Source organism: Agelaius tricolor, unplaced genomic scaffold (assembly GCF_023055355.1).
Source record: "Agelaius tricolor isolate 1412-34295 unplaced genomic scaffold, bAgeTri1.0.p SCAF_5, whole genome shotgun sequence".
Classification (NCBI taxonomy): Eukaryota; Metazoa; Chordata; class Aves; order Passeriformes; family Icteridae; genus Agelaius; species Agelaius tricolor.
In genome coordinates this window covers 6,448,802-6,461,043 of record NW_027269265.1, presented here as the reverse complement: position 1 = coordinate 6,461,043, position 12,242 = coordinate 6,448,802, and the positions used below count along the sequence as shown (strand labels likewise).

General features: G+C 44.9%; 1 protein-coding gene across 14 annotated transcripts in view; it reads right to left on the bottom strand.

The window, feature by feature from the left end:
- The window catches only part of SYT16 (synaptotagmin 16), a 115,391-nt gene that overhangs the window by 91,156 nt on the left and 11,993 nt on the right, over window positions 1–12,242 (bottom strand). For 8 of the 14 annotated variants that reach the window (XM_071426238.1, XM_071426235.1, XM_071426249.1 and 5 more), the window contains one exon: window positions 10,985–11,090. The exons of 4 other annotated variants lie outside the window; for them this stretch is intronic. The gene's annotated coding sequence lies outside the window, so the exon portion shown is untranslated. Of the gene's footprint in view, window positions 1–1,075; window positions 1,298–10,984; window positions 11,091–12,242 lie in introns of those variants that run through there. 2 more of the 14 variants (XM_071426245.1, XM_071426248.1) reach the window with 1 other exon arrangement.

Sequence of the window (12,242 nt, the reverse complement as noted above, 5' to 3'; positions counted from 1 at the left end):
AGGACAGGCTGGGGCAGGCAGGCGGCAGTGGCAATTCCCCCCTCCCCACTGGCAGCCGCAGCACCACAGTGACTCTTACATCAGCTGCACTACACTTTATACCTATTCCTGAAATCTCATGGAATTAACATCTTCCTTCCCCAACTTCACTCTGGTTTTGCCCCATTTCTCTCATCCCTTCCACAGATTCCTGCTTAGCTCTGCTCTTTTGCTCCTTCCCTCACAGGCTGCACATTGCTCTCTTCTTTCCATAAACCATACACACACTTGCAGCTGTTCCACCTCTCTCTTTCCAGATTCCCACATATTTTTTAAAAGCAGCTGTCAGTGCCAACTATTTACAGATGCTTGCTCCCTCGCCCACCCACATACACTCCCTGCCTTCACTTCATGAAATCCTGCTCTTCCCTTTGAATTTTTTCATCTCCTCCAGCCTTCCAACTCCCCATCCTTCCAAGCTGTAATTGCTCTCGTGTTACTGCAGGAAAAATATTAGCAAAGTACAAAGGACTTGCTGATGCTCTGTGTTTCCAGGATGCGTCATTAGCAGCCTTGAGCTGAGACACGCCGGGCTGCAAAACTGCTTTGGCTCAATTCATCCTCCTAGCCCTGGAAGAAATAAGCAATCTCAGAGCTATCCAATTTGTTTAATATCAAGTACACATGCACTGAGTTTTAATGGTGGGGATTGTCATTCTGAATTGCAAGGGAACAAAAAGTGACCACCTCTATTCGCTGTGCTCACAGCTACCTCCTGTAATTGAATTTCCACAGTCTTGCAAATCACAGAGAGACAGCTAGGGAGGGAGATAACGTTTTCCAGAAGTTTTCCAGATTTAAAGCACTTTAATTTCTGTCTGCCCACCTTGAGACTCAAGTTTTCTAAGTGCCCATACCTCCCATGGATTTCTACCTGCAGAAAGCTTTCTATGTTAGGTAGCTGAGTCTAAAGAGCCTCAAATTAGGGTGCTGGAAAATAAGAGGGGGGATTACAATAAAACATTAATCAGGAAAAGAGAGAGAGTCATGAAAATAAAAAAAATGAATAAAAAAACCAAACCAAAATAAACCTCACCTAAGGCTGTATAAGGAATGTGTTCCCGGAGTTCAAAGCAGAAATCTCATTGACAAAACCAAAAATATCAAATCTGGAAAAATCAGCATGTGGTGACAAAACCAAAAATTTCAAATCTGAAAAAAAATCAGCATGTGGTGACAAAAGAGGAACTAAACATTAAAAAAACACATTCTGATCTCATATCTCATCTCCCTTGAAAATTTATTACGGAGCAAAAAGTTCTTCCCAGCTGCCCCTTTAGCAGAAATGCTGCTGAACAGAGACTGAAACTACAGACAGATCAGACACTGCAACAGCTTCAGTTGCTGAGGAAATGGCACCCACACACACTCGTCTTTATCTCTAAAGATGTGGGCCTTGTGCTTCCTCTCTCTCTCCAGATACCTTTTGCAGGCAGGTTGAGCCATCAGCTGCCATATGGTGCTTTACCTTCTGCAAGACAGGTCCAGGGAAAGTCACATTCCTGCTCTTTAGCTGTGCTGCTGCACAGATTGGATGGAGATGGAGATGGAGAAGTGCCCAGGCTAAAAAGTGGTTTCCAGCATCCTGGGCCAACTTGGGCCGTCGCTTGGTATGCAAGCTGTAGAAACTTCTGCTTCTGCTAACCTCATTTCCTCCAGCCAAGCCTTCCAGACAGGCTCAGTGGATGCTGCACAGGATCTCTGTGCCCTTCCAGAGCAGATGCCCTCCACCAGCAGCATCTGTGCTGCCTCTGCCCTTGGCAGGTGCTGGCAGGAAACCGGGACAGGCGCTGGCTCCGCTTTTCCCTCTGCTTCCCCCACAGGTCTGCAGGGACAGGCAGGGAATGCTGCCTGCCCTGCTGCTGCTGGGGCTGCTCTGCCTGGGGCAGTGACACCCCAGAGCACCCACACAGCCACCATGGGCCACTGAGAGCCAGGTCCTCATCTGCCACTCCCATTCTCCCGAACCCTCGGCAGCTTTGCAAAAATTGCTGTTTCTGCTTTGCTTGAGCAGAAAAAAACTGCTCATTGACTCTCCCCAGTCAGGCTGTGTGCTTGCACAGTGATTCTCCGTCTCTGGGGCTCATGCAAGGGCATGCAGGAGGAGACAAAGGAAAGTAATGTGGGGATTGTGGTCCCAGCCTGGCCACCCACGGTTTGTGAAAGACACGTGGAGTGAGCAGCAGAGGATGACAGACAGGCAAGAATTGAAACAGAGTATTGGATAAAGAAGAATTTCTTCTACTCTTTCCATTAAATCAAATGCACATGAGCCAACCCATTGCACACCTGACTTATTAAAATGGCCAAGACACCCACCAGGAATGGGCCTTGCAGCTCCCTTGGCAGGGCAGGAAAGGAGGAGCCAGTATGACCCCTCTCCCTGCCCTGCAGAGAGCCAAAAGCACATTTCCCCAGTGACACCAGGAGCTGCTGCAGACACAGGCCAGGTCACTGCTCAGACCAGGCAGGAATTGCTCTGCTGGCCAGGGTGGCACAGCTCAGGGTGGGGATCTTGCCAAGGGGATCACTGGGATCTACAGCAGCCTCAATAACACCAGCAGCCCCTGCACCTTCCCAGAGCAGCCTGCTAGAGCCTGGAGCACTGCAGAGCCCTCACCCCTGCTACTGGCCAGGGTCTGTGGGCATAAGTTATCAGTTCACCCCTCAGCAGCAGCAGCAGCACACATCTACAACCCCCCTGAGAGCCAGTGTGACCCTCCAGCTGTGACCCAGTGTGATGCATGCACTGCCATCACCTCCCAGGCTGGCATGGCAGCACACAGAACGTGGGCTTTGGCTGCCTTCAGGTGACACCTGCACCCCAAACCACTGCCATGTCCTGTAGGATCAGCCCTGGGCATGGGACCTGACACATGGGCTCAGCAAACATTCATGGTCTGGGCTTGGCAGTCCCAGGGTAAAACAAGCAGTGGCTGCACAAAGGGATAGGATGTGGCATGCCAGGTGCTCATCCAGAACAAGGTCAATATTGCTTGATTTTTCTTCACCAGGACCACCTAAGCTGTGCTTTTGAACTGTCATAAATTTATTCCATCCAGTGACCCAGCATCACTCACTTCCAAACCAAAAGGTAGCAGGAGCACAGGAAGAGGCTACACACCAATGCTGCTGGCAGGGACAGAAACCAGGACCTAATTTGCCAGTCTGAAGGATTAGGTTAATGAAGAGGTGCCATTAACACCTTTCACTTTTTCCTTTAACTTTGTACAAAGCCAAAGACAAAGCAGTGCCTACTTGTGTGATCAAAGCTGTGTTAATTATTTCAGTTCACAGCATGTTTCTACCCTCAGTTCAGCAACAGCCTTGACTTGTTCCTTAAAAACTTTAACAATTCCTGGCCTCACCCTCGGGCAGCAATTTCCTGGCAGTGCTGGGCAGAGTGTACAGTCAGCACTACCCACAGCAGCCTGCCTGGCAGAGCAGCAGAGCTGGGCTGGACTCGATTCAAAGGCTGAGGAGATGGTGAGACAGAAACCATCAATTCTGCCAACAGCCAGGTGGAGAAACAGGAGTTCCCACAGAGATTTGGGGGTAAAAAGGTCAGAAGATTTCAGGTTATCACATCCCCTGTTGTTCTCATGTCACTTTGGGAGTGCACACGCTTTTTAAATGTTCCATACACATTGCTGATTTATTGGCTGTTCCACGGGGTTTTACAGCTTTTTCATTAAACTGCAATTAGAGCAGGCAGCCAAAGTCAAGTCAGACCTGTGCACTGAAGAGGTAGAAAGTCCTGAGCAAACAGTTTTTCCTTCCTCATTTTAGGCTTGTGGAAGAAAGTGACACTGGATCTCGCTGATGCTTCACCTTGTGTCTGCAGGTAGCTGCATGCAATCTTAGTGAAAATTCTTGAAAATATCATTGGCAATTCCCTTCATGTGGCTTCCTGCCCTTGTTACATACAGATATTTCAAGAACTGAGTGAAGCTCTGTGCTGACTTTTGCTGATATTGATGCACAGGGCCAGCAGAGCACCTCAGGGACACCTTGCTTTGTACCCCTCACAGAAATGCAAGCACACAGCACCTGAATTTCAGCCAAACACACCAGCAATCCATTTGCACACTTCATCACATGGCCTCCTGCACCAGGCAGATCTGGAATCCTTCAGCCTTAATTTGTCATTTTTTTTTTCCCTTCTACTTTAAAGCCCAAACTCAAGTTGAGATTCCCAGACAAGAGGCTGCAAGTCCTTAGGAAGCTCAGAGGAATTATCCTCTCCGGGGAACAGCTCATCACACGAGTTGCTGCCAGCATTGAAAAGACAGTTAGGATTCTCCTGACTAATACAAAAGTACCAAAGTAGCACATAAATGCTTCCATCAAAAACCACTGTGTCTTATTTTCTAGACTGGGAGGAATCAAAGTACTGTGACTACATCTCATGTCTGGTAACTTAGTGGGGGTAAAAAAAGGGGCAATTTAAAGGCCTAGTAAAAAAAAAAAAAAAGAAACAAAAACCAAAAAAATCACCAAAAAAACCCCCCAAAAAACACCAAACCAAACCAAAAAAGCCTGTAGAAAACATGTGACACAAGGAGATACAAAGAAAGGGGAAATAAAAAATCACTATGGATAGAATGGAGATTTATCTGATCTCTGTGCTTAAATTGCAGCAAGAAAATCAGTCAGCAGTGAGTTAGATACAATTCATCTGGATGTGGGGCAAAGGGGTGGATCTGTGGTCCTGCCCAGCTTTATTTTCTGTGATTATCTGTGCTCCTCAGCACTCATAATTCAGGACACACTCCTGGTGCTTAGTGTACAAAGCCAGGCAAAACAGGATTTGTTTCCCATTTTGCTCAAGCTGTAGAGCTTCCTCATGAAAAAACAATGTCTCCCTTTAGCCTGGGGTCCTAAACATCCAAACAAATAAGAGTAAAAAATAACCACAACTAAACAACAAAAAAGAGAGCAATTCTACAAAAAGAAAGTCAGTATTAAAACCCATTAGGCAGAGGAACACAGCATCTATCAAATTTATTGCTTGATTTCAGGAGTTGGGAAGAGTCTCTTCATTTCCTGTACCTCTGGAGTATTTACTATGTCCCCTATGAGCTAAGTCTTCCAGAGTCATTTTAATGTCATGTTCTAAGCACTTCAGTGTTGTAAATCATCGATTTTTATCTTCTCCTCCCAATCAATGCAAAGATATTTATGCTGAACACATAAAAGCACTTGACACTATAGCGAAACCAATTACACCCTGCGAGACGTTTGCTTCTGGTCGTTGACATCATGGAATTATCCATTACACTTTGCACATGCCTGCCATTTACAGGAAAGCAGTGTGACCTTGCCTGCCTGCAGTTTGCATCCCTGCATCCTGGTGGAGCAGCAGGAGCTGGAAGCAGAGGTGTGTTGCCCTGATTTTTTAAGTTTTTTCTAAGCCTTCTGATGTTTACATTCTTGCAGCAAACTTTCTCGCACACTTTCTGTAAATAACTTATTGTTTTGCATTCTTTTATGGAGGAGGAGAAATTTGATGGACTGCTGGTTTGTCCAGTGTCATTGGAGAGGTGGCACTGTCACCCTCCAATCCACTGTCACTTTTGGAAAACTATAAATGTTGGAGTCAGAAAATAAACTTCCCTTTTTTCTTCACCTTGAGAGCAGTGGTGTGTGTGCTCACGTTGTTTCGTGTCCTAGGGTGACAAAGGTGCTCATCCCTGCACTGCAGGCTGTGAAAGTTGGGTGAAACCAGGAAATTCCAGCAGTTCTCATGCCAGCCCTGCTCCTGTGCTCCTACCAGGCACTGCCTGCTGTCAGGGATGAGGTGCTGACCAGACTGTCACCGTCATATTTTCTGAAAAATCCCTTTGCCAGGATTCCTTCTCCTGGGAAGCCTCAGAGAAAAATGAAAACAATAATTATCTCATTTGGTTCTCCTGTGTTTTGCTGCTTTGGAATGTGGTTTGGAGATTGTTTATCCACCAGGTGGTTGTTTGATTGGTTCCATGTGAGTTGTTTTGACTTAATGACCAATCACCATCAGCTGTGTTGGACTCTGGAGAGAGTCACAAGATTCATTAGTATCTTGTTAAGCCTTCTGTAAGTATCCTTTCTCTATTCTTTAGCATAGTTTAGTATAGCATAATATAATATAATATAATATAATATAATATAATATAATATAATATAATATAATATAATATAATATAATATAATATAATATAATATAATATAATATAATATAATATAATATAATTCACAAAATATAAATTAGCCTTCTAAGAACATGGAGTCAGATTCATTCCTTCTTGCCACAATGGACCCCAGAAAATACCACACCAGAGATGTTTGCTTCTGGCTGCAGTCACCCTTCCCTCCACAGCCCCAGGGACAGTTTGGAAAACTTCATTATGGCTCTGTGTTTGCCAGTGCTTCAAGGATGGCTCCCACATCCCCCTTCTGCTGAGTGCCAGGCAGGTCCTTCTGTCTGTCCCCACTCCCACACACCAGGCTGGCAATGACGGCATCAAACTGCAGGGCAGGCAGGCACTGAAGCACCTGCAAATTGTCTAGAGCACCCCAGGATCCCCTGTGGCTCCCATACTCCCTGGCACTGGCAGACAGGTTCAGGGATGAGCCAGCAGCCAGCCCTTCTCTCTTGGCAAAACTGCAAGAGACTTGTCAAGTCTCGGAGAGATTTGCATTCCTGACGCCCACCAGTGCCTGTCTTGCACTCTCCAAGGTAGCAGCAGCAATTCACACCATCCCAGCAGAGCACTGACAGGTCTGTGCTCCCTGGAAAGGGACCCAGCCCCAAGGGGTCTCCCAGCAGGTGCTGCTGTCCCATCCTCAGCATCAGATTCTCCCCCATGTCCCCTGCCCAGCAATGGGAAGGAGCTTTCCTGCCACGCTGTGACTGACAGTGATGTGCCCTGCTGCCACACAGCTCACTGCTTGCTTTCTCACAAGCTGGACAGAAAAAAGTGCTTCCCTCAGCACTGGCACAGCCAGCATTAGCTGAGGAATAAGTGTGCTGAGCAGGACCATGCAGGAGTGCTGTGCTTCCCCTAGCACTGATAACTTTGCTGTGCTTTCCCCAGCACTGCTGCCAACTTTGCCTCTCCACCTCAGGTGCTTGCTCAGATTTTCTCTGAAGTTGGTACCTGCCTGTAGCTCCAGCAGGTGAGGAGCAAGCCCTCACAACTTGCTCAAGTGAGCTGAAATTGGTTCTAAAACCTTGCTAAGATCTTCCAGTGTCAAAAGTAATGCCAGTAAAGTTGGGGAGCTGTGATGGTTACATCAGATCCAGACTGAAAGCCATGAGCACAGCTTTAATGAGAGCACATAAAGAAAAGGAGTATTAAACTCCAGATCGTTCTCTCTCCTTGCAAGTGCAAGAATTACAAAAGTAGTGACACCAGCAGAAGCTTTAGGGCCCAGAGTCATCATGTTTGCTTTTCTATACTCCCAACTGACCCAGCTGAGTGAGGCAGAATTATCTCTCATTAGTAGAACAATTAACTTTCTGTGTGCCCAGACACTGCTTACACTGAATCTATTTTAAGTTTCTGGATTTTTCCTTAGAGAGTGTTGAGGGCTTTACCTCTTGTTGTTAAAACAGGCAGAATTCAGCCAAGTCCTCTGCAGATCACCCCCATTAACAGGAGGCCAAATCACTGAGGGGGAAAAAGGGCAATAAAAAGCACCACTGTATTTAAAAGCCAGCGACCATATTTTGACTCTCAGATTTTAGGAAGAACAAAATCCCTCCCCCCAATTATTTATCCCCTTCTGAACACCTGGAGCATCAGTCACGCAAAGGGATTGTGTGAGAACACCAAGCAGAAAAGATGTCCCTTATCTTAAAGGAGCTGCACACAAAAGAAATGCTAATGACAAGAACTTGCAGCACATCAATTCAATGGCATTAAGCCCTTTGGCTATCTCCCTTCTCCAAAAAAATCAAAGCAGTCTTAAATAATAACAGTATGAAATTAAGCTGATTTCTTGCTCTTTAATCTAAATGAAGACAGCACACATGGCTCAGTTTTAAACCATAGAGGAAATAACAAGCTTCATTCAGAAGGAGGCTGTGTAGACAGGAATTTGGCATCGTTCTGTTAATCTGCTTTACAGTCATACCTTATTTAATTAGGAAACACATAGGGAAATTAATTGGTACAAACAAAAATTAGCAGTAATCTCTACTACAGTAATAGCTATGCAGCATTCATCAGACAGTCTGATTCACAAAGTGTTACCAACAGGTCTCCTACTTGAAAATTCTACATTTTGGTGTCTGAAATCCAGGGTGGTCTGACAGGCAGCTTGCTCAATTCACCTGGACAAACACCACCAGCAGCAGCTCTTCCAAAAACCATCGAGAAGGTGGATAGGTACTGCTGAAAAAGAGAATTAAGTCACAGTAGAACTGTGGCATTTGTAGGTCTCAGGTACCTTCTCTTTAAAGGCAGAACTGGAGAAAATGAAGGAAGCAGATAGAAAGGAGAGAGGAAACACTGCTTTCTTTTTTTGAAAAAGGATTCTTCTGGAAGTATGTATAAGCAATTTTCCTTCCCTCTGGTCCAAATGAGAGCATCTTATTTTTCACCTCAGTTATGTAAAGTTCTCTCTGTTACCCACAGCCCCTCCCTTCCTCTCATCATCTCTCATTTGCACAGATGAACAAGATGTTCTCTACTTAGAAAACAAACAAATAGGTATTTCAGAAGCATCAGTTACCTAATGCTGAGCCCACATACAAATCCTTTGCATTCACCCAGAGGAACTGCTTGGGGTAATCTTTTCTGTCACTGTGATATTTTCTGAAAAATGCCTTTGCCAGGATTTCTTCTCCTGGGAAGCTTCAGCTTCTCCCAGTTTTGCTGCCTTGGAATGTGGTTTGGAGACTGTTCATCCAGCATGTGAATTGTTTTCATTTAATGACCAATCCTGGTCCAGCTGTGTCGAGGCTCTGAGGCATCACGGGTTTTTATTATTCATTCCTGTTAAACCTTCTGGTGTATCCTTTCTCTTTCTTTAGTATAATTGTAGTACAGCATAATGTAATAGAATGTAATGTAAATATAATATAATGTAAATATAATATAATGTAAATATAATATAATGTAAATATAATATATAATGTAATATAATATAATATAAGCCTTCTGAGAACATGGAGTCAAATTCTCCTCTCTCACCTCATCCTGGGGACCCTCACAAACACCACACTCCTCTTTCCTGCTGTGAAAGGCAGTCGAGTTTAATTTGGAAGAAGTATTGCTACCTTGAAAGTTGATAGAAATCCCTCCTGTGCTGCCTTACAGGAGGGTGCTGGTGGCACAGTCCTGGCTCAAACACCTCTCTGCAGGATTTCAGCCCTGATTCCTCCATGCCCAGCCCTGAAAGGCCTCATCCACATGAGCAGCACAGTCCACACAGTCTGTAGACATGAACTCTCTCACAGAGCAAAAACCCATGCCAAGTGCTCATTAAATAATCAGCCAGCCATATATGAGCTGTTGATGGGGTAGCAAGGAGCTCCTGAGCCCTTCTGACAGCAGGATCAGGCTCCAGGCTGTGGCTCCACACCCTGAGGACCAGGCTGGCCCCCCTGCCATCCTGGATGCTGCCCTGCAATATCATCAGCAGGCAGGTGTGTGTGTGTGTGTGTGTGTGTGTGGCACATCTGAGCTCCCACCTGAAGGGAATTCAAAACATTCCAGCACAGGGAAATGTTGCTTCAAGCTGTGCTCTGCTGACACAATGATTTATTGATTTATCTCTCTACAAGGGAAACAGGAGCACACCCAGTCAAAGGATGTGTTGCGTTATAAGGCTGTGCTGGAGAAGGGGAAAGACAATGTGAAAACAAATAGTTCTTATGTGGACTCTGCTAGGTGCACAGGAGGGGTGAGCTTTGGTGTGCTTGTTTCCTTAAATTGTACAAAAATATCATACTTTTTTTTTTAAAGATTTTCAAAATTAGTACAGCCTGTCTAATGTTCAAAGCTCCTCTAAAAAGAGGGCTGAGTCTTCTTGGTGCAAAAAAAAATTTCATCAATCAAAACTCCCTGTGAAATAACAAAAACTAATGCTTAATTCTACCTTCTTTTTATCTCTTTTAAGCACCCATCCAGCAGAGTAGGATTCCTGTGAACGGATCCGGGAGGCTCTCCCTTCACAGGGATGCTGCACTGCCCTCTAGAGCCCCCTCTCACTTTCTCATTCCAGCATCGAGGCAAAAATTCCTACAAAATCGGCTCTAAAGACACCACAGAGGGGAGTGCTGTCTACCAGATATGAGGCACTGCCAATAATTAAGACAAGAATTTAGGTTCAAACTCTTCAGGTGGTTGTAAGTGTATTTTGGACAATATTTCACCTGCTCCTGCCTCTATTAAGGAAGGCAACATCTATGAAATAAGGTATGGCCTTTTAGGGAAGGACTTTCAATATCAAATAAAAATTTGATAATAAAATTTTTAAAAGAAATAGAAATAAATATTCTAACAAAGAAAAAATAAATATTGCATTTTTAATGACTTGCTCCTTTCCCCAAAGCCACAACTATTCCCGTATCTTAGATCACAGGATGAAGAATCTACCTGGTCCTTTCAGGATGGAAAATTGCTGTGCTCAGACCTGCTGCATCCAGATTCTGTGCAGTGCTAGAGAAAAATGGATCTTGCTCCTACGAGTGCTTTGCTTTGATTTAAAATTAATTTTAGTTCCTTTCCCTCAGATTCATAATAAAAGATCCTCCAACACAGCTCACTACCATACCTACATACCTTCAAGCAGCTGAATGTAATAATTTTTTTCCATTCACAATCCAGCAAGGAGAGGATAAAACACACCTTAACCCTGACATATCAAACTACATCAAATGTCTCTGTCAATATCACATCCTAACAGCCACATGGACACATTTGCATCACCCTTGTAGCAGGAGGTGGGCTGGTACCTCATCCCTCTCCTCTGGCATTGGCAGAGCATCTTCTACACATCATTCCAGACCTCCTGCTTCACACCCACACGCTGTCCCCACAGGTGATGTCTGCCTTGATGTCCTGAAAGACACAATTTTGCCCACAAAAAGGTGTTGGTTTCTCTGGGCCTGGATTGAAGGCACTCCAGACGTAGTTCCTGTTCGGACTCAGGTATTTATTATTTATCAATCAGCCTCACAACCATGAGTTCTGCAGCTTTTCATTACCAAGGCACAAAATAGCTAACTCTTTGTTACAAAGTATTCTAAGACTAAACTATCCAATTAAGAAAGGACACACAGGTTATTTTCCTTTTTAACCAAATAACTGATCCCTGGAAGCCTGCAATGTGGACTTTTCTGTCCAATTACAAAACATCACCCAAACCCATGGAGAAGCATGAAGAAAAAGGTAAAGAACAACCTGCCTGCACCCTGAAACCTCCATCTTGCTTCATATTTATTTCTATATTCTAAAATCCCAAACCCTAAATTTTCCACCCTGTGATATCACACACTTCTAACCAACTACACACCCCTAATCCCAGTGCTATCAATCAATTTTGGAAGCCTGTTCCATGACTTCAGGTCAAATGCAGTGTTCTCTTGTGGGTCTGAGCCTTTAAGCACAGAAAGTTTAAAATTCTCAGCAGCCAGGAGTCCAACAGAAAGGGGATGAAATAAGGACAGGACCTTTTTGGTTTGGTTTGTCACTGCTCACATCAAACTGCACGAATGCTGTGGGAGAGGATTCATTTCAAGCACATGACAGGACGTGTCTGAAGGGACACAGGCACACCAAGTGCCCTTCAAAGGGCACAGAGATGTGGCTGAGCCACCCTCCTGCTGTCTCAGCAACACCACTGAGATCAGGTCTGGAGAAGGAGGGCTCTGCTTCGTGAGCCACGCAGGGAAAAGGGAGCGGGAATAAGGAGCACTGAGGAAAAGGCAGAAAAGAGAGAAGAATGGCTGCCCAGCTGCTAAAAGACATGCTGGGAATTGCAAAGCCAGGGCTGCTGGGATGCTCTCAAAGAGGTTTGAGTTTATATTCAGACTTACAGAGCCACAGGAAATGCAGAGTCTCTAGAAGATGGTCCTGAATCCAGATCAAGTGCTGGATTACAGTGGGTGCATCAAGGACTGCATTTTGTGCATGCCATTTCTAGTCACAGAGGAAGGGAGCAGCACAGGACACATCTCTTAAGAGTTTTTCTGGCTACATGCCAGTGTCTGG